The sequence below is a fragment of the Artemia sp. Qi Xiang Cuo genome, chromosome 9, assembly GCF_049724085.1.
Source record: "Artemia sp. Qi Xiang Cuo chromosome 9, ASM4972408v1, whole genome shotgun sequence".
Lineage (NCBI taxonomy): Eukaryota > Metazoa > Arthropoda > Branchiopoda > Anostraca > Artemiidae > Artemia > Artemia sp. Qi Xiang Cuo.
In genome coordinates, this window is record NC_142802.1 from 23,281,869 (window position 1) to 23,308,070 (window position 26,202).

The 26,202-nt window shown below is 36.9% G+C and overlaps 1 protein-coding gene across 2 annotated transcripts in view; it reads right to left on the reverse strand.

Annotated features, from left to right (window-relative positions):
* Nucleotides 1–26,202, reverse strand: part of LOC148948460 (uncharacterized) — a 521,750-nt gene that overhangs the window by 268,053 nt on the left and 227,495 nt on the right. The window lies entirely within an intron of this gene.

Genomic DNA, 26,202 nt, shown 5'->3' on the forward strand with positions numbered 1-26,202 from the left:
TATGAGTTTTAGATCCTCAGAATTTTTTTTTCTTATTCTTGGGCCATTTTGGCTGTTTGGCACTACAACGACGCTTCTGCCTATTGGGATCAGCTGGCCCTGATACGCGAAAAGTTTGCATTATTTAAAATTGGCTATGTCTGCCTTTTATTTCTTAGCCAATGCCCTGCCAGTTTAAATATATGTGAAATTCTATTTTCACATTTCCATTTGTATATGTCTCGTTTTTTTATAAAAGAAAGTCATTTGAATGTTTACCTTCTCTTAAGGTAGACCACATTTGCCCGTACTAAAGGCTGACATCAAAAGCTCCAGCCAAAGAGGCTAGAGCTTTAATTATAATTAAATACTGTTAACGAATTGACTTTGAAAAAAAGCCTATACAGTATAGCTTAATACGGGCAAATTCTCTCTGACAGTTTAGTACAAAAAACTATTTGGCATTTTTAAGAATAATGATTTTTTTCCGTAACTGAACGCATCAGCCAAGAGGTTGCCTCCAAAATTTTGTTTGTATTTTGTTTTATTTTTTCATCTGAGAAGTTATTTATTAAAGTATTTTAAGTTTTTAACTTTCTAACTGCATTGATCTTCGCAAGAGGTAGGGAAAATTTCACTCGCCCTTCATTAAAGGACTCAAGACAGTATGTTATTTACAAAAACTGACAAAAACCAAAAAACAGAAACTAAAAAAAGTAAAATAGTAAATTTTCTACAAAACAAAGTAAAAAACAATTGAGAGAAAGTTATCGTTTGCAGTGTAAACGCTAACAGAGTTCGCAAAAATTTATTTATTCCCTTATTCGTTAGTTATCAAAATTATCTTGCTCCCTCAAAAACTTGTCCTTTAAAGAGGAGTAAGCACACATCTTCTTGGTGGAGGGGGCGTCAACTTCCAGATATAACCTACAACAGGCAGCATGTGCCAAGCGTGCGGCAAAAGTGTGCCAAGTGTGTTGGAACTGTGCCAGGCACTGTGAGGACTATTCAGGGCTTCCACTATCCCGAACAGAAATTAAAACTTCCACTTAAAACGAACAGAAATTATTCCGTATATTAAAGGGGCTGTCCCCTCCTCAACGCCTAACTCTTTACGCTAAAGTTTGACTTTCTCACAACTCTATTTTTGCTAAACAATAAAAAACTTTAGCGTGAAGAGCTAGGCACTGAGGAGGGGACAGCCCCTTTTTTATACGGAATAATTTCTGTTTATTTTAATTTTTGACGTCGTTCCTTACTTTCAGTTAAAAAAACCTGTTTTTTATATTTAATCTTCTTAAGAAGTATCCCTAAATACAGCCTTCTTACCGTAAAAATTGCACCACCCCCTTCCCCGCCCCGTCCCCTCCTAATGAGGCAAAATTTAGCTATAGACTATGTACAAGATCAAGAAATAGGGGATTTAAAGGGAAGTGACCCGAAAAATATAATTCATAAAAAATTTACATTATAGCTTACAGTAAAAATTTGGTTATTAGGGTCATATCGCTTTCTTGTGAAGTTTTGTTTTATTTTCGGGCATATTTAGCACGAGCCGTTGGTTAATAATGCCAAATAATGTTAGCGTGAAGAAAAAGAATATGTAACTTTTGTATGATTTGTAGCCTATAGCTATCATGTCAAGGCATTAGATGGGCTGATATAAAAATGAGACTGCAATAAGTACTATGTTTGGAACATGGACGGCCGCAGGTGTGGGGGCTAATCGGTGACTATATATTAATTATGAGGCAACCAAAAGAAAGGAAAGCATAAAAGAAGCAAAAAATGTATGTTCGAACGAACTGTAGTGGTAACGAACTGTAAGTAAGGAGTGACCCAGCTCAATACTAACTGAAACTCTAAAAAACACAATTTTGATACTAATAGATATATATTAAAAGAATCGGCTTATTATGCTGATTTCAAATATATATAAGTCACTACACTGTCAGGTTAGTTAGCGGGGTCCAAAAATGCAATGGCTGTTTTAAAAATACAAGAAAAAAGTGTCGCTATCTTCAGGGCCGTATCCAGGATTTTTTTTTCCGAGGGGTGTTTTATACATAGGAATTTTTCAGCGGGGTTTACCCAAAATACCTCAAAACGCATAACAAATTTGTTTATAATCATTTTCGTTTTTTACGATTCGGACAAGCATTTCAGAGGGGGGGGGTCAAACGCCCTACTCCTCCCCTCTGTATATGGCCTTGGCTATCTTGGACCAGTGTGCGAAATTCGAACCCAAAAAATCGTGAAATTGTGATTTTTTTTTGTAGATAAAACAGTTTTCTTACTTTTCTCTTCTAGTTCTTTATAGATTTCAGAACTGATCAAGCTTCAGATAGAATGAAAGATTGAACTGTAATAAATCTTCATTAAAAAAAAACAACTTCCGATAAAGAGGTATTTCAAAGAAAAGCACAGCCATATTAAACTTAGGACCATCAGAGATAAATCTTATAATAATTCAAACTCAAAACCATCAGAAACATGAATTTGGGTACTGCCCCCTTCCGACTCCCCTAACCGTGATAGTTCTAAAGTGTATTGTGTCACTTGCACTTTATTGAAAACTATAAGTATTATAAACAGTGCGCTTTAAATTTCGAAAACGTCGACGAAAAATAAGAAAATAAGTCACAATAATAATTTAGTTGATTTGATACAACTAATAATGCTAAACTGAATGTTCAATATACAATGGTATTAATTCCTTGAAATCTTAGCAATTCAAAATTTTATTTCACTGTCATTTTTTCAATATTATTAATATAAAAAAAGGGTAGAATATACCTTGTTTTCAGTAAAGCGCAAATGACGCATTAATCTGTAGGGCTATTACGTTTAAGAGGAGGGGACAGCAGCCAAACTACTGTTGTAGAAGTTTTTGTTCGTTTTAAATTTGACTCGAATACTCAATTTAATTTTTACTCGTTTAAATTTTTTTTTTATTCACCTATATTAGCATTTGTTATCTTTATGTTTAATATGATCATTTATTTTAATTTCTGTACGTTTTGGGTTTCATTTATACTTTGAGAGTAATTTCTGGCCTTTTTTAGTTTCTGAAGGTTTTAAGTATTATATGGTTCTTTACTTTTCTTCGAAAAACTTCTTCGTCAGAAAGTTCCCGAAACATAGTCCCTGAAATTTTACCTCAGTACCCTTAACCTTTTTGGTTATCCCCAGGATGAAATACCCCCCCCCCCCATTTCCCAATTATAAATCCTGCATGTAAGAAATGGGCAAACTGCAAAATTTACCTTCCTTGCCCCGGTGGCTATGGGGTATTACATTCCCGGATGCATAATTGTCATACCTTTTGACTATTTTGAACAAAAACCCGTTTCATAATTACTATCAGTTTTAGGGAGGGCATCTAAAAAGGGCAGAGAGAGGGATAGATGTACTCTGATCACTCCGAAAAAAATGTATGTTCCAAGAGGGTATTTTCTGCGGGGGGTATTTTCAGGGGGGAGTATTTTATGTGGGTGTTTTGTTTTTTTTTTTTTTTGGGGGGGGGGGGTATTTTTCGTTTTTTCCCCGGGGGGGGGGCTAAACACCAAGAACCTTAGAATCGGCATTGAAAACCAATAAAGCATCAATTGTCGTCAAAATTCCCTTTTTAATTTAAGTTTAAATTTACTTTTTTTAATTTAGATCCTGTTTGTTTTAAGTTTTGATATTGCCCCTTACTTATAGGATAAATTTTGTCAATTTAACTTACCTATCTAGAAACTGCAAACAATATTTGTTTTTGTTTTTCAATTTCATTAATGAATTACTGAGATTAATGACTTAATGAAAAATTGCTACTGGTATTTACAGTTCACATATGTTCAGACAGATAGCGGTAACGAACTGGAAGTAAGGAGTGACCCAGCTCAATACTAACTGAAACTCTAAAAAACGGAACTTTGATACAAATAGATATATATTATAAGAATCGGCTTATTATGCTGATTTCAAATATATATAAGTTTCATACAGTTCAGTATTACTCTTCAAAGACTACGAGCCTGTGAAAATTTGCTTGATTTTTAAACAAAGGGGAAAACACTCCCTAACAATCTAAAAAAAAATCTTAACGAAAATAACACCGTCAGATTCAGTGTATCAGAGAACGCAACTGTAGAGGGTTAAAAGTTATCTGCAAAAATGTGGACTTTACCAGAAGATGTATTTTTTTCCATGTGGATGGCAATTATGCCCCCTTCCACGCCCTTTCCCCCCCAATATCATTTGATTAAAATTTAGAGATATCGTATTCATTTTGTTCAGTATAGTTTAGAGACCCAATAAATTTGTCTTTGGAGCTAATTTGACCTCCTACAGCCCCTAGGGAAAGTTCTTGAAAATATAAAATTTGCCCATTGTTTACGTATAATATGTGTTATGGGGAAGTATGCATACTTTTTTCGGGTAAAGGATTGAATTTTCTGCAGAAGTATTTCCAGCAGGAAAAACTTTCCATGGGGAAGGTTTCCGGGGGATGAAATTTTGAGGGGAAATTTTACATTGAGGGGATTTGCCAGAATTCCTAAACAAAATTATTTTTATTTATTTTAACTTTCTCTTTATCAACCCAATCTTACGCGTGGAGATGTTAAGGGTAATTGTCCGGGATAATTTTTTGATGGGATTGAATTGTCTACACGATCTCTTCGGGAAGAGGAGGGATTTTCCTGTGGAGGTGGAGCCGGATTTCCTTGCATTAAAAAAACATATGAAATAAAATAAAAAAGTGATTTTTTCATCTGAAAGTATGCCTAAGGAGCAACATTGAAACGAAAAAAAATATATATATGAAAGGGGTTGCCCCCTCTTCAATACTTCTTTCTTCACGCTTAAGTTTGAATTTAGTCCTGATTCTGTAAGAACGACTGCCGAAACACAATTGTCATTTGAATAGAACAATGAGAAGCTTAGCTACTAAAAAACTTCAGCGTGAATAGTCGGGTGTTTAGAGGGGTCAATTCCCTTATTATGTTATCGTTTCTATTCATTTAATTTTTAATGCTGCTCCTCACTTTCAGGTCAATTTTTTTTATTAAACTCCTGGTGTAAGTTCATGTCTACTTGCCGAAGAATATTCATTAATTTTGAGTAATCATTGCACATGTTATTGCTCTGTATGCGATTATTGCCTTTCTATACTTTATTTTTGTCATCTCTCTGAAAATAAGTGACATAAAAGTCTCGTTTTCGGGCTTAGAGCATAAAGCAACAAAGATATTGTAAAACCTAAAGCAAAGGAGTTCCAGAGTGTAATTCAGCCTATTTTTTTATTTTAAAACAATTTTGAAGTTTTTGCCGCAATGTCAGCAATAAGCGTTTTCAGCTACGGGTTCCAATCCCGTGCTTTGGCTCCAAAACCTACTCTGTAAAAGTCTTGACTTACTACTTGAATCCAAGCCCTACTTGAGCCTGAAAACGAAGCTAAAATCAATTTTGGCTCCCAAATTTTCGGAACGAAATTCTATTTTGTTTTTTCCCCGAAAATTCCCGAATCTTGAAGACTCGTCCTCGAATTCTTAAGACTTCTCGCCGATGTTTAAGATTCAAAAGTGGAAGCCCTGGGACTACTCGACGGGTGGTGGGAGTATGTTGGAAGTGGTAGACCTGTGCGGCAAGTGTGGCATTCCAAGATGTGCACCAAGAGATCAAAAGAGGGCAACCCTTTAGGAAATGTACAAGTTGAATCGGCAAACACATTTTTAACAAGTATAAATTGGGGAAAAGATTCGTTTTGTTTAAAAAGTATTGCAGCGCATACAAATAACAAGTGTTGTAGACTGAAGGAAAGCTCAGTCATAGTACTGGCATTCTTACATTTATATTAAGGAGCCTTAACTCCTCAATATGTTCCTTAATTAGTACAATAATCCTTAGCTATATACCATAAGCGGAAATACAGCATGTCTAATGTACTTCACCAACTTCGTCTGCTATAGTTCGTTACTTTTGATCCGGTAATTGCTGCACGCTTTATTAGCAGCTTAAATAATGTATAATTACAATCAAAACGCTATTATCATAATAGCCCAGTAAAAATAGCGTTTGAGGTCAAACAAATTGCAACAAAAATGATTTTTGCACCAAAAAATGCAGAAAAATCAGGAAAACAACATACTAAAAGCCCACCAAAATTCACCAATGGGAAAAAGTTTGACAGGGGAAAAAAGAGGGGAAAGAGGGAAAATTCTGAAAAAAATGCCAGGACCTCTGATTTTAGCACTGTAAATACCCAGTCCTACGTAGTTCAAGTCGCAGAACTCGAATTCTGCATCAGAATTATTATATCAAACCACCGGGGGTATCTGATAGGGTTAGCGAGGGAAACAGGGGAAAATGAGGAAGACTCAGATTCGCTCGATTTCATCACTGTAAAGACTATTTTTGATATTATTTGAGACACAGAATCCAAATCTTCCTTCAGAATACTAGTTTTCCCTCATCGGAAGAAACTGGTAGAGGGTGAAAAGTAGGGAAATTGAATTCTCTTTCTTTTTTTTTTGGCTGCGGAGCCCATTTCAACAAGGATTCAATCACAGTATATTAAGAATCATCACGATGTATAAAATTGGTACAGATTGATTCTACTTCGGCAAATCACAGACTTAAAACAAATCAAATAATAAAAAACTTAAAACAGGATATTAGTTGTTAAAATCATCATCAAGGTCAATGCTTTCTGAACTTTGGCAGTCGGTACCATGACACTCGGCACATGCTTTTGTGCAGTGAAGTCCGTTTCTTTTGCAACTGCAACGCTTTGCTTCACAACCTGACTTGCAAGCACATCGTACCATTCTCAATAGTGCTTCGGGTGCTGGCTTCGAGTCCATCGTTACAGGTACGCACTTGGTTCTGTCTAGCCGCCAACCCCGGTCACATGGGTCCAGATCAGCTGAGCAACCCATCCATTCCGTGACCTGTAGGATAACTCTGAAGAAGTGAAACTTCGCAGCTGACAATGTCGGAGGTAAGCTTTTTGGGCGGACGAACAAGGTCGAAGAAGCCAGTTTTGTGACAAACATGGCGTGATGCAAATCCTGAAGGTTGGTATCAGCTTTAGCCCGATTAACAAGCAGTGTGAGCTTTTCGCCTGCACTGATGATCTGATACTTTTCTGAGTTCTTTCAGCAAAAAATCGCCGCATTTTTTCGGAATTCTTCATTGATCTCAGCCAATAAAAGTGACACTGGCTTTCCGATACCGTAGAACCTAAGGGTCATATCGCATCCCGGAAAATCATGGACGGGCAGTATGACATCTGCGACTTCCCCCAGCTTGCTTTTCAGTTCTCTTATGTTGTAGAGTTTGGATGTTCCCGGCTTGGTCTCCACTCTAAAGAAAAGTGGGTAGCTTCCTGGCTGGCAATGGTGAAGAAGCAAGACGAGCAGGTCTGTGTCATTGCCAACAAGACAGGTTTCTACCTCAAAACAACTTGTCATTGCGGCTGTCGCAATCGTGAAATCTGCATCACCTGAAGCATACACCACGCGACATCCTGACGAGCTTAGCACTCCACCTAGCAGGAGGATGAATTTCCCTTTTTCTTTAGGTTGTTCAGGAAAAAGTCTTTTTTGAGGGTTACCGTTGTTGTCCCAGTAAAGTCGATATCAGGAGATCTTATGCCTTTCGATCTTTTCAAGTGAGTCTGGTCTTTTGTTGACGGTGAATCTTCGTATCCATCGAACACAACTGTAGCATTTCCAAAATGAGCTTTGACATAGCTAGCGTAGGCCAGACATATTTGTCCAAAAGTAGCGCCGGTTGTCCAAGGCAATTTATGTAGGAGCCATCCTCCATCTACAACATATTTGCAACTCGTTGAAAGATTTGCAGAAGAGCCTTTGGTCATTTTCCAGAGGGCATTTGAGAGGGAAGCCTTGTCAGCTGTGCGTAGTAGTTGGTATGACCCAAAAAGTGCAGGAGGAAAAGAGCAAAGTTCACAACCAAGAGTATCCAACAGATCCTGACCGTCGGCAGTGACTACAGCCGCTAGTCGCTGGAACAATAACGTTTGGTCAATCTCAACCGGCTCACCATCAAGCTTCGGAGCCGACTTTGCAGCCATATTCATTAGCTCCTGACCCCTGCTGAACGGCTGCAAAGGCTCAAGGAACTTGAGCAACTTCTGCAAATCTTTGCTGTCTCTCAATATCCTGGACCCCGATGTATCAACGTGCTGGTCGCTTGTGTGGTAAACAGATCCGGTTAGGTCTTGCACGATTGCATTCATTTGAGCTCGCACTGGCATAGATGGTGTCCAGATCGACCGCTGCGCTTCATTCATACCTATCCCTCTAGTGAGACCGCCAGCGGTCTTCAGAGTTTTAATGAAGACCTGTTCTATAACAAGGTCTGCTGCCAGTCCTGACCACGAATGTTCGGTTCTGTTAACAGAAAAGTGACCAGTTTGGAAATTCTCGTATAATTCTGGCTGCGATTCTTTCAAACCGACAAGGGTTAGTAAATGAAGACGGGCTGATTTAGTATATGTAGTTCGACCACATGCCGTGAAATAAGGAAGCGTACTAAACCAGCTCTGAAGATAAAGGTCGAAATCTCCAGTCCTTTCAGCGCGAACTGACATCCTTAGAATTTTATTCATTTCAGAATACTGTTCAAGCCACAGTTTCGCAGTCCTATATTCGCTAACTAGCTCCTTCTTTGCCTGCTCAATTTCTTCTAAAAGTGAAACAACCGCTGCAGACGCAGAAAGGTCTTCAATAGAAATATTTTCGGATGTCAGCTCTGTATAGACACTGGCTGCGCTAACCATTTGGGGCGCGGCTTGACTTCGTAAACCGTCGGCAGTATCTTCGAAAGCACAGGCAAAAAGTAAGATGTGCGGAGCTAAGTTAAGAAGAGAATGTGCCCTCATTGCTCTAGAAAATGCTTTGCCAGAGATCATCTGTTTTATAGTGTTTGGTGCATGGATCTATTCAAGAACTTCAACCATACCTGCTTCTTCCATTAAATGGCCCATAAACCCAAGAAAATTCAATTTTCCATGAAAAGACCCAAACATCACTACGATCTCTTTCAAGGGGCTACCGTAAAGCGAAGATTCAACCATCATTCTTGCTTTCCAATACAGTTGCTGGTCGAAGGTTACGACAGGAATCTGGTTCAGTTTCTTCGCCTTCTCTGCAATAAACATCAACGCTGTGTTGACGCACGTGGGATCAGTTGGGTTTAAATCAATCATAGGCTGGAAAACTATCGATGACCGCTTCTGGGTTTGTCCAGCATGAGCTGACTGCATTGCACCTGATCAGCCGAATGAAAAACCTCGCAGAGCTAGCTGAGAATTTACCCAAATGATATCAAGATGTCTGCCATTGTCTCTGAACTCTGGAAGTACCAACTCTACGTAAGTGAGCTGATTTGTAAAGACAGTATGCTTCACGTAAGGGTAGATCGGTACAGCAGCTTTTTCTATAATTTCTTTCAAGTCAAAATCTTTTCTGGGAAACACGCGTAACTCTTCTTCGCCACCCGGCGACTTAACCTCAAGAATAGCCATACCATGTGAAGTACCGTGCCCATCCAGAGTGTTATCGTTATGATCGTAATTGTCTGCAATGTACTGGACAAGAGTGCCTCTTGGTATGTTGAGTTCTTGGTCGGGGCCTTCAGCCATTGCCGCACAGCTTTCAAATCGGAGGGTTTCTGCATAAATTTCTGCATAAAAAACACTGCTCTGTAGGTACGCGACATGTTTCTTTGTTTTAGGCTCCTAAATACTGAACAAACATAAATAATATGAACATCAGTGCATCAAGCCGCAATTGGTAAAAAAAATAACCCAAATAATCATCAGTGAATTAAAAAAGATATACAGTAGATAATTATATCAACTAGTGTCAATATTACAAGAAAACGGTAAAACCAATTAAAAGAACCAATCCCCGACGCAAGCGCAAAACTGAACACTTTACACGACTGATAAGATGTTGTCAGCACTCCCTGTTTGTGAAATTTTTTAGTTAGATAATTAGGGAGATACGGAGCAAAGAAATTCACGAGATTTGTCCTCTTCTTGTAGAAAACTGAAATTGAAGCACAAACTGAACGTACATAGTGAACTGTTGTCAGTGAGGGAACTAACACAGTTTTCACGGATTGGTCATTCCAAGCACTAAGATTCGGTTCCAGGAGCCGCGAGATGGCGTTGGTAAAAATAGAGATAAAATGCCACGAAACTGAGAGGGGTTGTTCCCTCCTCAACGCCTCGCTCTTTACGCTAAAGTTTTTTACTGTTTAAAAAAAAATAGAGTTGTGAAAAGCCAAACTTTAGCGTAAAGAGCGAAGCTCTGAGGAGGGAACAACCCCTTTCATATACGGAATAATTTCTGTTCGTTTTAAGTTTTAACTTCGCTCCTTACTTTCAGTTAAAAAAAAAAAAATTTATTTAATTTTTGAACGGTTATGGAATTAATGCAGGTTTTGATTTTGGCTCACGGTTCATAAATAATAAAATAAAAATTGCATATTGATTTTACTTTTATTTGGTTAAATGGCTTTCTCGAAACTTGTTTAATTTTATTTACGAACGTTTTTATTAGTAATAAATACGCGCAAGTTACGAATTAACTTACGTAACGAACTTCTATATTCCTATATTTTAAATACGTATATTAGGGGGTTCGCCCCCTGGTCAATACCTTTCTCTTTACGCTAAAGTTCGGATTTTGTTCCAATTCTTTAAAAATGACCACTTAATCATAAAGGCCGTTAATTAGAATAAATAGCTCTTATGAAAGTACTAAAAAATCTTTAGCTTAAAGAGCGAGGTATTGACTAGGGGGTGAACCCAATCAAATACGTAATATTTTCTGTTTAAGTTTTGATGTTGCTCCTTACTTTCAGTTGAAAAACTTGTTTTTTATTTGTTTAATTTCTGATTTTTTTTAAATAATTCTGGGAAATCCGGCACCACCTTCATAGCAATGTCCCTTCCCCCATGAGAACTTACTCCATGGAAGATCCTCCCACATAAGCCCCCTCCCCACTACCAGAAAAAATCCCCCCTGAAAACGTCTGTATACTTCCCAATAACCAATACCATATGTTAACATTGGGTAAAGTTCATAACTTTCAACCCTTCCCCCGGGGACTTCGGGGGGTTAATTCCTCCTAAAAGACACAGTTATCATATTTTCGACCATGCTGAACAAAATGGATATCTCAAAATTTTGATCCAGTGAATTTAGGAAAAAATGAACGTGGGTGGGGGCCTAGTTGCCCTTCATTTTTTTGGTCACTTAAAAAGGGCACTAGAACTTTTAATTTCCTATCCATTGAGCCCTCCCATGATATTCTAGGACCACTGGGTCGATACGATCACCTCTGGAAAAAAACAACAAATAAACACGCATCCGTGATCTTTCTTCTGGCAAAAAATCCAACAGTCCACATTTTTCTAAATAGGAGCTTGAAACCTCTACAGTAGGGTTCTCTGATACGCTGAAACTGATGGTATGATTTTCATTAAGGTTATATAACTTTTAGGGGGCCTTTTCCCCTTTTTTCGAAAATCAGCCAAATTTTCTCAGGCAAGTAACTTTTGATGGGTAAGACTAAACTTGATGATACTTATATGTATGATACTTGTCCCTGAAATTTTACCTCAGTACCCTTAAATTTTTTGGTTATCCCCAGGATGAAATATACCCCCCCCCCATTTCCCAGGTATAAATCCTGCATGTAAGAAATGGGCAAACTGCAAAATTTACTTTCCTTGTCCCGGTGGCTATGGGGGTTTTACATTTCCGGATGCATAATTGTCATACCTTTTGACTATTTTGAACAAAACCGCGTTTCAAAATTACTATCAGTTTTAGGGAGGGCATCTAAAAAGGGGGGAGAGAGGGATGGATGTACTCTGATCACTCTTCAACATAACCCTCAACATGCTCTGAAAGTGTCAACTTAACACCCTCAACCTTTCTTTAGATATTGCTGATACGCCCCTTCGACAACCATCAAGAATAAAGTACCTTTTGATTTTTTTCAACATCCCACTCAACAATTCCTGAAAATTTCACGTTATTACTTTAAGCCTTTTTGGAGACCCAGGATCGAACATGTCACTTTTCCCAATAACAAGCCTAATATGTAAAGAGTTGATAATTTGCATAACTTACAACCCATGGCCTAGGGGCTGTGGTTGGTTATTTCATCCCCAGATGCATAGTTATTTGACCTTTAGGCTATTTTGAACAAGGTGGGTATTTCAAAATTTTTCATGTGTCTTGGGGTGAGAAAAGCTAAAAAGGACAAAGGAGGGGGCGGGATGCCTTCTGACCACTTTTCCTTGAAATTTTCAACTTAATTTCCTCAGCTGTTCTTAAGATACTGCAGAGACACCTTTTTGATGAAATAGATTCACATAGTGTGTTTTGATTTATTTTAGCATATACCCCTCAACATTCCCCGAAGTTTCACCTTAATACCCTTAGCCTTTTTGGACACATCCTCAAACAAGCATTCCCTATTTTCCCAATGATAAATCCTGCATGTAAACAATGGTCAAACTCCATAATTTATTACAATCTTTGTCCTGGGGTTGTGAGGGCTGAGACACCCCCAGAGGCCTAGTTGTCATCCTTTTTGGCAATTATGAACAAAATTGCTTTTTAAAAATTTCAATCAGTGTTTAGGGGAAGGGGCATCTGGGAGAACAAAGGGGTAGATTGTCCTCTGATCACGCTTCACCATCTCTCTCAGCATACCATGGAAGTTTCAACTTCATACTCTCAGTAGTTCCTCATATATTGCTCATACGCCCTTTTGCCAACCAGCATGCATATTTTATTTTTTGATTTTGTTGGACATGCCTCTCAACATTTCCTTAAATTGTCACCTTAATCTCCTAAGCCTTCTTTGAGACCCAGGATCAAAAATGCCCGCTTTTCCAATTAAACACCTTATATGTAAACAATATGCAACTTTCATAACTTACAGCCCTTGCCCCGGGGGCTGTGGGGGTTATATCAACCTCGGAGTTATAGTTATTTGACATTTGAACTATTTTGAACACAATGGTTATCTCAAAAGTTTTATCAGGTGTCTTTGGGGGAAAGGGCGTTGGAGCGTGCTGGTTGCCCTCCGGTCACTTTTGATTCTTAAAAAGGGTACTATAGCTCTCACTTTTCAATCAAATGAGCCTCCTCTGAACTTTATAAGACCACCCTTTCCATATAAAGTGACTCTGGGGAAAAATAGAAATATCTATAAAAAGCCACGTTTTCATTCTATTTGAGACCTGTCCAGTATTGAAAATTACACGAGACTGGAAGACAAAGGTTAAGTTTATTTATCCAGAAAAAAAAATGGGATGTCATGATCCTTTTAGTTCAAATTTGGCACTTCTGGTACAGTTTCCAATTCCCATCAAACATGCACATGCGCATTGACAGTGCACGAGGGCACTGGTCCAAAACTGTAGTACATACGTGATATGCAAGTGAGAATTGTGGACCAGATTCACCACCTTGTCTTTTGAAATACCTCCGAAACCTTTTTTTCAGTCGATGTATAAAATCTGTCACTAGCAAAGCTGTCCGAATTTACTAGATTCAATTCTGTTTCAGTCCGTTTTTCTTGTCAAGACCAAAGGTACTTCGTTTTCGAAAAATTGTTAAATAAGAGCGAAATTTCTTGAAAAACACAACTTACAGTTCCTTTGAGACCAACAAATAAGTATTAACAGTTTTCCCTCGTGTTTTCCCTCTCTTCTATGAATGAAAAACGTATATTCATTGCAGTTACAGGCATAAATCGGGGAAAAGACACATTTTGTCTTAAATGTACTTAAGCCCAAAAGCGACAAGTGGTGTAAAAAGAGGGATCATTCATTGATTGTTTTTTTTTCTCAGGCGAGATCGGATCAAAGAAGCAGCCGTAGGCTATGAAAAGAGCTAAAATCCAATTCCAAACAAAATTAAAAGATCCATTATCTTTCTTAAATACAAAATAACATTACAACATACCAAAAATCCCTTATTCGGCATGTTGTCCTGTAAACCCGTAATTTTGGCCCGAGCAAAGGTGAGATGTTATTGGCACAATTCTGAGAACTACCTTAAGGTACTATTATAGCCTCCCTTTTGTGTAAACACAAAAAACATGATTTTTTTTCTAAATGAAAGCCAAGAGTGAAATCACAACTAGAAAGGCAAATAAATTATCCTGTATATGAGGGGAATACCCCTCCCTCTTCAACTTCCACTCTTTACTCTAAAATTTAACTTCTTTTCCAGTTACTTCAAGACCGAATGCTCTTAAACAAAGGCATTGGAAATGGGATATTTTTCACAGTGCCTCTAAAATGAAGAGATTACTGACGCGCATTAGTTCTAAATAATACATTTTTTAGCTCATTTGTTTTGAAAGACAGTCGATAAGTAAAATCCTTGCAACTGCAAACTGCCTTCTTTTGTTGCACCCAAAAAAGCTTTTAAAAGGGTGCCAGTAAAACTTTAGCGTAAAGAGTAGTGGGCTGAGGGTAGTTGGGCACAAAAAATCTATAGGACTTACATAAGGCAAAATTAATTATTTACGATAAAAAGGAACCCTATTAGTAATTTCTATTTTTTGTGCGTTCCTCCCAGAGGCTGATCCAGGATTTTTTTAGGGGGGGCGCAAAAGAGGTTTATCCAATAAAAAAAGTTTTAGGGGGAGGGGGCAAAATAGGTTGATCCGATAAACTTGCGTTAGGAGCAAGTTCAATTAACGCAAACCTGAGTTCATTAAGTAAATTACACTACTTCAGGCTACGCTAGGGGGCGCGAGCCCCCTCTCCCCCCTGGATCCACCACTGCTCCTCATATACATGATAGCTTCTGTTCGTCTTATCTTTTAATGTCACAAATTGCTTTCGTTTGTTTCTTTTTGTTTTATTTAATTTAGAACGACCATGACGATTTCGTTCCCAGTTGCATCACAAAGAAATAGAGAGTTTAAATATTGTGAAAAAATACATGGAAAAAATATTGTGACTGAAAACTTTTCGTTCTTCTTCTTGGCTTAACATATTTCAGAGAATGGCCAATCAGGTTTCAAGAAGGGCGAAACTTTTTGTCTCTCCAGAAATTGTACTTCCTTGTCAGTCTAGTTTTGTCGTTCACCATACGTTAATGCGGATTTGAAAAGGCATTTTTTGTCTTTGTCCAAAATAAGGAACAGTTTAATTGGCTTATGAAAGTGCACCATAGAGAAAAAGGAATGGGATTAAAGTACACCTTTTAACAAGAAAATATAGGACAGCAGTATTTCTTTTTCAGTTTGGCTCTACACATTTCTACCATAGCCTAAATTCCGCGGAACGTAAAATTCTTAGCAAAATTTTGTCATATGGCTAGTGCTGTAATTTTGAAAATAAAAACATTTTTCATCCCCTTTATTAACATGCTATTCTGCGTGTCAAACATCCGTTTAAATCATTGGCAGTTAGAAGACTTCATTTGCCTAGCCGAATCCATTCCCTACATTTCTTCCCTATAAAGGACTCAATTGAAAAATTGTTTTAGCACCTTTAAACAATTGACATTCCTTAAGCTGGTAATTTTGGATAGAGCAAACATGGATGTTCTAACCCATAAGAGTGGCCCTAATATGTTTTCCCTAGAACTTTTAGCTGGAAAAAGAAAACTCAAATAATTTGTCTCTTATCCAAAAAACCCATATACCTAAATTTATGCAGCAATCGTCAGCTTAAAAAAAGCAGTTATATGGCATGCTAAGGTATAATTTTATGACAGTGATGCGGGCGATAATAGGCTTATTACTCGTTAGGCGGCTTGCTGAATCATCTTCGGTTTCAATATCAAGAAAATATGAAATGATTAGGCCTATTTTATTCATACCATCTCTGAAAAAAATCTTGCAGGTTCTTTAAACTTTATGTAAATGCAGGCCTAAAAGAAACAATACCCAATTAAATAAGCTGTGCATGAGTGAGCGTCACTGTCAGCAAGGTCTATCTCAATGTCTCTTCTTGGGAATACAATCTATTCATAAGAAGTTTTATTTTAGTACTGAATAGTAAAATTCTGTAATAACTGAAGCATTCAGTTTAATGAAGTGCTTGTAACCTAATAAACGGTATGTTAACCTATTTCAAACTGTCTCTGAGATAGATGACTTGACCCACGTTTGTCCAAATCTTGCCTGGTCCCCTCTCGCTAACCGGTAAGTGGATTCTTAACCAGCATTTCCATCTATACTTAAACCGTTTTTCATCAAAGATTTGCAATCTTTTTTACGCTTTGTAATGTCATTGCAGGTCCCATCCTCATGAACACACCTTCAAGTCAAATATTCCTGCTTAATATCGGATACTGAATACTGATCAGAGGCCAAATGGTGTCTGGTCGACGCTACGGAGCACCTAGTGCAGGTGCTCCGTATTTTGGAGGAAGAAGAGTACAAGACTGTAGATAAGCCGGAACAAAACTAAAATTATCTTCTTCTCACATGGTCAGCCTTACAATAATCTCTGGCCACAACTACCTTGAAAAGGGTCCATTAGTTCGAATTTCTTTGCTCAATCATTGCGCCTAACGGCCTTATACTCCCTAAACTTCAGAAAAACTATTCAAAACCAACAGTGTCATAGGATGGTTAAACCATTATTTTTAGAGGAAACCTATCATCCATTGTGTTCATCTGTGAATCTACAACGTTCAACAGAGCCGGGAATTGCCTAGCCAGAGTAGCAGCAATTTGACATTTTGAAAGCAAAAAGTCTTCGAAAGTTTGAAGATAGGCTCAACTTCCGATGCAACGGGGAATGACTGCGGACGACCAAACAGACTCTTTTAGTGAGCCAAGCAGTTCGATGCATACACATTACGATGGTCCGGCTATCTGCTCGCGAATGCAGTGTTGGAATCAGAACCAGGTTGCAAGTCACTCAACAACCCGCAAAAGCATTGATGATCCGATCTTTTTTTTTTTTAATAACTGCAACAAGGAAACATCGACATATACAATGCGTCAGTATTACCACTAGACAGAAGCAATTAAGGAAGGCTGACCTCACTTTTCTCAACTGAAAAACATCCAGCTGAAGATAAGCTAAAACAAATACAGCAGTCGTGCTGAAAGGCTGTGCGCCGATAAAACACTGGAAAAACGGTTAGTAAAATATCCCTTAAATGTTGGTAATAAATTCATTAGGCTGTGACAGTGGGTCTACAGCTTTCCGTGAGTAGCTTTCATTCGCAGAGTTTAGTATGAAGTCATTACGTTTACTACAACTTCAAATTAAGTTGTCAAACTGTTCGAGTCAGATAGCAGACAATGTGCAGAGCGAAATTAAAGTGATATTCTTAAACATTGTTCTAAACAGTAGAGAACTCAAAATACGGTAACACTATACAAACATAATGTTACCCTTTTTTTAAAACTTCTAGATTATTATATTCAGATTTTAATGTCATAAATGTCATAATAGTAATTTATGTTTTTCAACAAAAGTGGACATTATAGAAAAATGGCAGCGGTCTAGTAAATCCAGAAAAGTACTAAGACGAATTAGTACACATAAAATGAAATACAGTCACAAAAGCTAAAATGGTCATTTCAACTTTAAAAGGTTTAGGAGACTATCTAAAAAGCATTAGCCTGAGAAATTTTGAAAGCAATCTTAAGATCCATTCTAAGAATGGCATTAACCATATACGGAATGAACTGTCACCCATAATACCACGACTAAAAGCTGAAAAAACTCATTTGTTGTTAAGCAAATAGATCTGTCCGTAAGATGGATTTGGACTAGCTTTATCAACAAAAGATAATGACTACAATCGATCAATCATGACAAAAATGTTGAGTGATTATATATTGTCTTGTGTGGAAGCAGGTAGCTTAACATACATTCATCAAACAGAGACAGCCAATAGTAGCATATATGATGGTGGCCATTCCATCAAACAGACCTTTTTGACAAACATATTGAAGCCTAATCAAAGCTAATCGAATAGCTTATTAGTTTACAAATCAATTTATCGATAAATGCTAATTTTTCTACTCAATGGGATGCATATTCATTATCCTGGGTGTAAATTTCTTTTTGTCTTCAACCTACCTCAGTTTAATTCAAGAAGATGAGGTCGGGGATGTCCTAGTGTGCACTTGGTTCAACTATCATGCCTCTCTATCATTGTGGCTAAAGTATATACGTTTTGATATCGTGAAATAAATACTTCATTCTTTTAAGGTAGCTACGTAGAAGAGGTATTTGGGCCTCTGAGAACTAAAAATCTTAAAATTTTTAATATATCTCCCATAATTTCTCATATTGCGTTTTTTCACCTATTTTTCTGTTTGTAAAGTGTGTGCCCTTCTTACACCAAATTACCATCCCCGAGGAATAAATCCATACAAAGACGTCTGGTTCTTTCATTGCTAGGTTATAAGCAATATCTGAGTCCTATAGGGAAATCTTTCAAGGACCAAAAATTTTTCTTGATTTTGAGACTTCATGGTAGTCAATTGTAAGTAAAAAGTGGCCGTTAACCTTAATTAGCGATCCTCTAAAAATCGAAGATATAAAAATAATATACAAATAATTTTCTTGATTTTAAATATGTAAATTTTACTAAGTTTGAAAGTGCTACTTGCTAAGTTTCTTTAAAGTTTACTAAGCATAGTAGTTAGCAGAGGAAGTTTGCCAAAAAGGCAAACATATCCAAGACAGGATGTAATCTTGATGGAAGTTATACCACCAGACTCAACACGCCTGATAACCCTGTTCGAAAGGAAGACAAGGTCGTATCCAGGGGGGGGGGTGTTAAGGGGTTTGACCTCCCTCCCCGAAATGTTTGTCTGACTCGTAAAAACGTAACAAAAATGGACAGAAACAAATTTTGTATGCGGTTTTTGAGTGTTTTTTTTTGTGTGTAAACCCCCCACAAAAAACACATTTTTAGTAAAACCCCCTCCAAAAAAATCCTGGGTACGGTCTTGAAGGAGGGTACAAGTTCTCTATATAAAAAAAATAATAAATTTGGGTTTTCCTGAAAAATGATGTTTATCACCCTTTTTCTCGTACTTAAACTCTCTAGAAGATAGTTTATTTGTTTGTGTTTCTTTTTCATGGATCGAGTCGGTTCGGATTGACCCGAACTGACGATCATGGGAATATGGAGAGAGGTCATTTAAAAGTAAGTTATGAGTCAGTGGACACTCTTTTGATTTTTTGTTTTTTTTTAATGTCAAATTTTAACAAAGGGCTATTTTCAGGAATTGTGCATTGCAAAACACAATATTAGTCAAAAGAGATCAAAACACAACTCGATGAAAATTCTTTAGATAAAAAGTAATTCTAGAATTATCTAACGGCATGTTTCGCTCCTAATCTTACCTCACAAACGGATCAAATTCAAACAAAATCGGAATTAATTAAGCTTCAAAAAGAAACCGACAAAGGAAATTAATAATATGTCTCATTTCAGTTAAACTAATATATCTTGTTTTTCTCCTTCTTTGACAAAACTAAATAATGTTTGAATTTATTATATATCTATATAATTGCCTGTCGTTTATGTCGGTAACTCCCTGCAAATCACAAAAATTCAGCTCTAAATACAATTGTGCGACGTCATACAACGGGTACATGTAGTCTACAGCCAAGCAAGTGCTTCTCATCACACTGTCAATAGAGTAGGCTTCATACGGTTCAGGGACCGAGTCGAAACTTTCAGGTAGTTTTTATTAAGGAGAGAGATTTAGGAGTATTTCGGCTTTTGAATTCAGAAAGGGGATTAAACATGCATTACCATCCTCCCAAAAGAGTATAGGCTGCGTTTTTTCTTGTGCTTTTGGTCTAACAAACCCTGCTGCTAGTGTGTATATATTATTATACAAAAAATATATATCTTCTGTCATTTTAATATGGTTAAGGTTAACCCACAATATAATACTAATTAGATTTATTTTATATATTGCAGGTTGACTGTAAGTTAGCCTTCATTAGATATGCATGATCTCTAGGATCTACCTTTCAATAAATTTGCCAAATTCTTCTCCGAGCGAATTTACAAATTCAATTTGCTATAATTCCAAACCACCAAAATATCAGCATGCCAAAATAATTTCTTTTACTTTGAATAAACAAGACCGCACACATGGACCCACTCAATGGGCTACCCAGAGATTTTATTTGATAAGCATTTCAAAAATTCAAATGCATACCATTTACTTCTGTTATTTCGCAACTGGATTTCTAATCTGCATCTGAACTACCACATAACTTTCAAAAATGAAACTAATTTAAAAATCGGGCTGGCTTAGTTCTTGTGGCTCACATCAGGCACGTATACACGCATTTCTTCCAAGAGTTTAAGAAGAGAGGAGACATTTTCTAAAACTACCAAAATCAGGTGAACTATATGGGAATAACTGAAAATATATAAACCACCAGTGGCATAATTTCGTCAAAGTCCCGGGGGTGGGGCAAAGTTGGAGCCAATTTTTTTCAAAATCAAGTGAAAATGACAGTGAAAACTGAAAAATGAGCCATATAGTACCATAAAAGTAAAGATATACTAAAGAAAACTGACCCGTTTCTGTGGATGCTTCAATTATGCAGGCTTATCTTAGTTACCGCTAACCGCTCCATTTTTATACGGTAAGATCTCTTCTGCATAGCCAATTTTTGGTTTTCATACCGTCCAGCCTTAACAAGATCTTAGAAGAAACTAAATTTCAGCAGAGGGGCTGGGGTCTGGGGGGTGTAAAGTCTAGGTCTGGGAGGGACTGTTGCCCCCCCCCCTGTCCCATAGCAAATTACGCCCGTGGGGGCCACCATCCCGTGCCGGGTGTAACTGTATCAGATGCAAATACAATTGTGTAATACTAGAATTATGAAGTTTATTGAAAGATTTAAAAACTAAAGGATGGGATAATAATACTTTCAAACCAGAAAATAGCTTCTTCTACAAAAATACAATTACCACTACATTTTCAAAGTTGAATTAATTAGAATTGAATCTAAAAACTTCATTGGATCGCCGTAATGCATATTAGTTGAAACTTTCAGTCTCGAGTATTCTCTAGCCTACTCATTAACCTTTTTTTTAGTTATTTTTGATTTTTTTTTATGACATACGGTATTCATTTTGTTATGGTGTGTGTTTTCAAATATGTGGTACCGCAACATTATTGCAAACAAGTTGTAACCAATTTGAATCAGATCCAAGTCCTAAATTGCATCTTAAACCTTGCCGAATATAATTGAAGAAAAATACAAGTCATAAACTAAATTTACATTTAACCGGCTTTAGACTCCATTGAGTTTGCCTTGTGTTTACCCTCCATATTTAACCTTTGAACATGTTTTCCATATTCATATAAGGAAGGTTGCTTATCATTTCATTAAATACATAACTCTGTATCATCGGTTTATTTTTGTTATTACTGTTTATGAAATTTGCATTGCCCTGTAGCCCTTTAGCAAAACATGTGATGTCAACATAAGAACAAGCTTACCGATTTATTTCACTTTGGGATATCTTAAAGGCTTGGATTTTTTTTTCCCAAGTATTTTACAGACTATTTTTCACTCAGAGTTAGTAGAAATACTGAAACATAGAAGTGAAGAAATTCCTTCTTTGAGGCTCAAGTTTTACTAATCACATGTTACTAATTACTGCTTCAGGTGAGAGTTGCCCATAATTGGTCAATTTTTATGCTTTATAAAAAATGCGCCTTTCAAAACCCTTCCTCCCAAAGAAGGTCTAGCTTATGGAACCTAAAAATGCACTTTTACAGTGTTTAAGCCATTTCTGAAAAACTCCTCGTTTTCCCTCCACTCCCCTGTAATGTTTTGTCTACGTGCACATATAAGAATAAAGTTAACAGGATGGTTTTAGTAATTTGGTGTACGGCTTTCAAAAATGTATGCTGAAATTAAAAAAAAATGTATTCTCAGTTAAATGGTAGCAGTTTTTCAGAATTTTTTTCGAAATGTGTTTGATGTTTTATCTGATTCACCCAATGGGTCTAAGATTTGAGGAAATATATTAAACAGCGAGACCGATAAAGGGGGAATACACACATGTTCAAAAAAGAGAGGGGTCAGGTCCTGGTCTCCTAAAAATCTCAGTTTTCACAGGGTTTTACATTTCTTTTATATTTCCTTGCACACCCCTTACTTTTGTTTTTTTGTATTTCCCCCCCCCCAGAAGTAATGATCCCATTGTAATAAACTAGGTGCCTGTACATTCAAGACTTGCTGCTGCATGGAGATTTGAAACGTACCGTAAATGTGGCTAAACATTTGTACAATAATCTTCAAATTTGTTAAACTAATTAAGAACTTGTAAATATTCCATAAAAAAATATTAATAAAATTTTACAAAAAAAGCACATCAAGTTATTATTGGGCAAAACTCCTCAATGCAAAGGAAAGTTTGAAAAAATGTTAACAACAATAAGACATCCCATTCAGTCCAAGACGCCTCAATGGCACCTATTTTGTTCATCTCGACTACAAAAGATTTTCTTTGGATTGATTCTATTACAGCTTTAAAGATTCACTTGTTCCATTTTTCTTTAGAATTAATAACCTGCATTCTTTTGGCAAAAATTCATCAATCGCAAAGATGTATTTAGTTTAATTAAAAAGCAGAGTGTAGCCTGGAGCTTACAAATTTTCCAAAAGTGAAAGGTCAGCTTTCACAAGATATTCCATGAAAATATTTTAGATTCCACCCCCACTTTCCTTTAGGCCCATTTCCTTATAGTCAGGGCACCACGCTTGACTATCTTGCTTATTTCAAGAAGGGGGTACGACGGAATTGGGTTATTATGAAACATATACTAAAGGACAACCTAAAAAACGCTAATGCTGAAGATAAAAACGGCACTTTAAAACAAGGGGGGAACTAGGGAAGTCTATTAAATTTGGATCTGAACTTCAAATTTCCCGAAAAGTGCTATCTAGCGATTAAAAGCCCCAAATACCGGTTTCAGACGTTATTTTCCGGTGCCCTTTAGAAGAAAAAAGCAAGATTTGTGTTGTTTTGACTGCTGTAGTTTTAGTATCAAGAACGAATCAAGACAACAGAAGTGGATAAAGAAGTTCCTGGCGATAATTTTTGGTTAATTCAGTGGAGGCTGCATAGCATGTGATGTTATTTGTGAGTAAGGCGTTTTTGTATGTCATCACTTGGTCTCATTGGGTAATTTCTCTAGGATTACATCCAGTTAGGTCATAATGAGATAGATATGAAACAAACAGACCATGTGATTCATATTTTAATCCTCAATCTGAATACAATAATCATTTCACATTATTTTCTTTTCTTCTCCATCGTATGTGAGTAAGTGATCATTTTGAATTTTCTTTTATTTTTCATCTCTGAGTAAGCAACTCATTTGTCTTCCCCCTTTGTACAGGCCAATGAGCCTTTGGGGGAATAATAACATCTAATATTGTACGTGTATCTCATGAAATCTTATCTTATCTTATAATTTAAAAAATTCTGGAATTTTAAGTTACCAGAATTTGAAAAGCCTGATTTCGTTTTAATTTTCAGCTTTCTTGGAATTTGGGGTCTAACCCGCATCACCCACAACCCTTTAACCTGGCCCCAAATCCCTTTGATTAACCCCTGCTTAGTTCCCCCTGATAAAAACAACTTATTTTTTATTGTATATTATTCAATCAATTGGGCAATAATCATTCAAAAAATAATCAGATACTGTCTAGTAGAAATAGGATACAAACAAATAACTTCTTACTATATATCCTGGTTCTAAAAGTAGAGCCTCTGCATCTTATACTAGAGGGGGAACTAATAATGTGGGTCACAAAGCTTAAGCGATTTCGACGATAGCCAATATTCAACAGGTGCTTCAGAAAAAAGAGAAGAAGAATTAGATCAAAAAGTGGTGACGGTTGCTCAGGATCATGTTGACCCTTTCTACTCCGATAGTGACACTTTGCTCAATATTATAACTGGAGAGCTGGTGGAAACCGGTGTCGCCGAAAGTTTGTTGAATGTCAAAGCTTCTGGCTTAAAGGCTATCGGTGCTTTTGTCGATGGAGATACTGCTGCATTTTCAAAATTGACATTAAAGACATACCAAAGCTCTAAAAAGGTACCCAAAAAGTCATCACGTAGTACAGTGCATGCCAATACGGAATTAGATGCGTTCAAACGGATTATGGTCACTGTTGATACTGAACAGGGCTCACGCACTGATATATTGCAGAAAATATTAAGTCGTGAGCTTAATTCATATCCACCGGCACTGTTTGAGATTACACAAAGTGGAAACACTGTATTAAGAACTGGCAGTAAGTGTGCTTTATTACAATTTCTGAAAGACCTTTATACCAACGAAAAGTGGCCAGCTGAAGTACCGAGTTTCCAAGAGGCAGCAAGTGTGGGTGTTGTTGTTGATTTTATGCCCTTTATAAGAGGCCAACCTTCTAGGAGGGATGAAATCTTAGTAGACTATGCTAAAAGGACCTCTGCGAATGTCCTTGGTCAAAGACATTGAGAGTTGTGAAGTCGTTTCTTTGAAAGACAGTAGTGGTTGGCATGAACGGCGTGGAAACAGACCTACAAAATCCTTTTCAATTCGACCGAATAGGGTTCTCAACAACAAAAAATCCTATTATGTGTGTTCATTATTGCACTGCACAAACTGCACGTAACAAAATAGTTTAGGTTTGCGTCTATTATTTGAACTGATATATTTCACACTCATAAGTAGGTAAACTTTAAGTCAGGATAAGCTATGATCTTTTTTACTTTAGCTATACCATATTATTAGTTATATTGCTATATTATACATAACGTTAGAATGTTGATACATCTTTTATATATCAGACATGTATATATTCTTATGTCTTAGTCTGTGTGATACACACAATGGGAGAAAGGTCTGATCATCCTAATGAAAAACTTTTTCAAGGCATTGCTACTCTCCCAACAACCATCCAACTATAGGGTAATCCCTTAGGGTTTCTCTAATAGGGTTCCCTTTCCAAAAAAATATAGTCCTGGCTTTTAATTTAGAAGAATAATAGAATTTTATTTATAATACTGATCTTTCAAAAACTAAAGGACATACAAAACTAAACTAATAAACTAAAAAAAAACTAAGAAAAAGAAAACAAAGTGTGCTGATAGATTGTTTTCACGTCTGGAGCTAATTAACTCCCACTCTGTAAATCATGTACAAAGAACTTACTTTTACTTTCAGCAGTTCGAAGCTCATCAGCCCTCCCCCTTTTAGGCTACTGTCTTCAGTAATATTTACCTACCTTTTCCCTCCCACTATTGCACTACAAACATGGTCAGAAAGTTGCCTTAGTTAAACGAATTGATTATCAATGAAACTCAAAGTATTGCATCTGAGCAATGCTGTGTTGTACGCATTTTTTGACTAAACAAACCAAATTATTAACCAATAAGGTTAAGGATACGTTCTTTAGAATCCCTTCTTTTTTGTTCTGTTTAGCTTTGCCCCTTAAATGTAAGCTTCCGTAAGTGTTTAGCCTTCTTGTCTTAATTATTATTTTATAACTCTTTTAGCACAGTAAACTCATTCATTAATGGATTGATCAAACAGTTCGTGGAAAGGAGCGACGGAGCGTGGAGCGTGGTAAGGAGAGTGGTAACTGTAAGGAGCCACCCGGCTCAATAGTAACCGAAACTCTAAAAAACGGAATTTTCATACCAATAGATACATCAAAACTATCAGATTTTAATGCTCATTTCAAATATATAGGCTAAGTTTTATCAAGTTTAGTCCTACCAATCAAAAATTACGAGCCTGAGGAAATTTGCCTGACTTTCGAAAAAAGGGGAAACACCCCCTTAAAGTTATATGAATTTAATGAAAATCACACCGTCAGATTCAGCGTATCAGAAAACCCTACTGTAGAGGTTTCAGGCTCCTATATGCAAAAATGTGGAATTTTGCATTTTTTGCCAGAAGAAAGATCACGGATGCGTGTTTATTTGTTTATTTGTTGTTTTTGTTTGTTTTTTTTCCCAGGGGTGACCGTAACGACCCAGTGGTCCTAAAATATTGTGGAAGGGCTCATTTGAATTGAAATTAAAAGTTCTAATACCCTTTTTAAGTGACCAAAAAAATGGAGGGCAACTAGGCCCCCTCACACGCTCATTTTTTTCCCAAAGTCACCCGATCAAAATTTCGAAATAACCATTTTGTTCC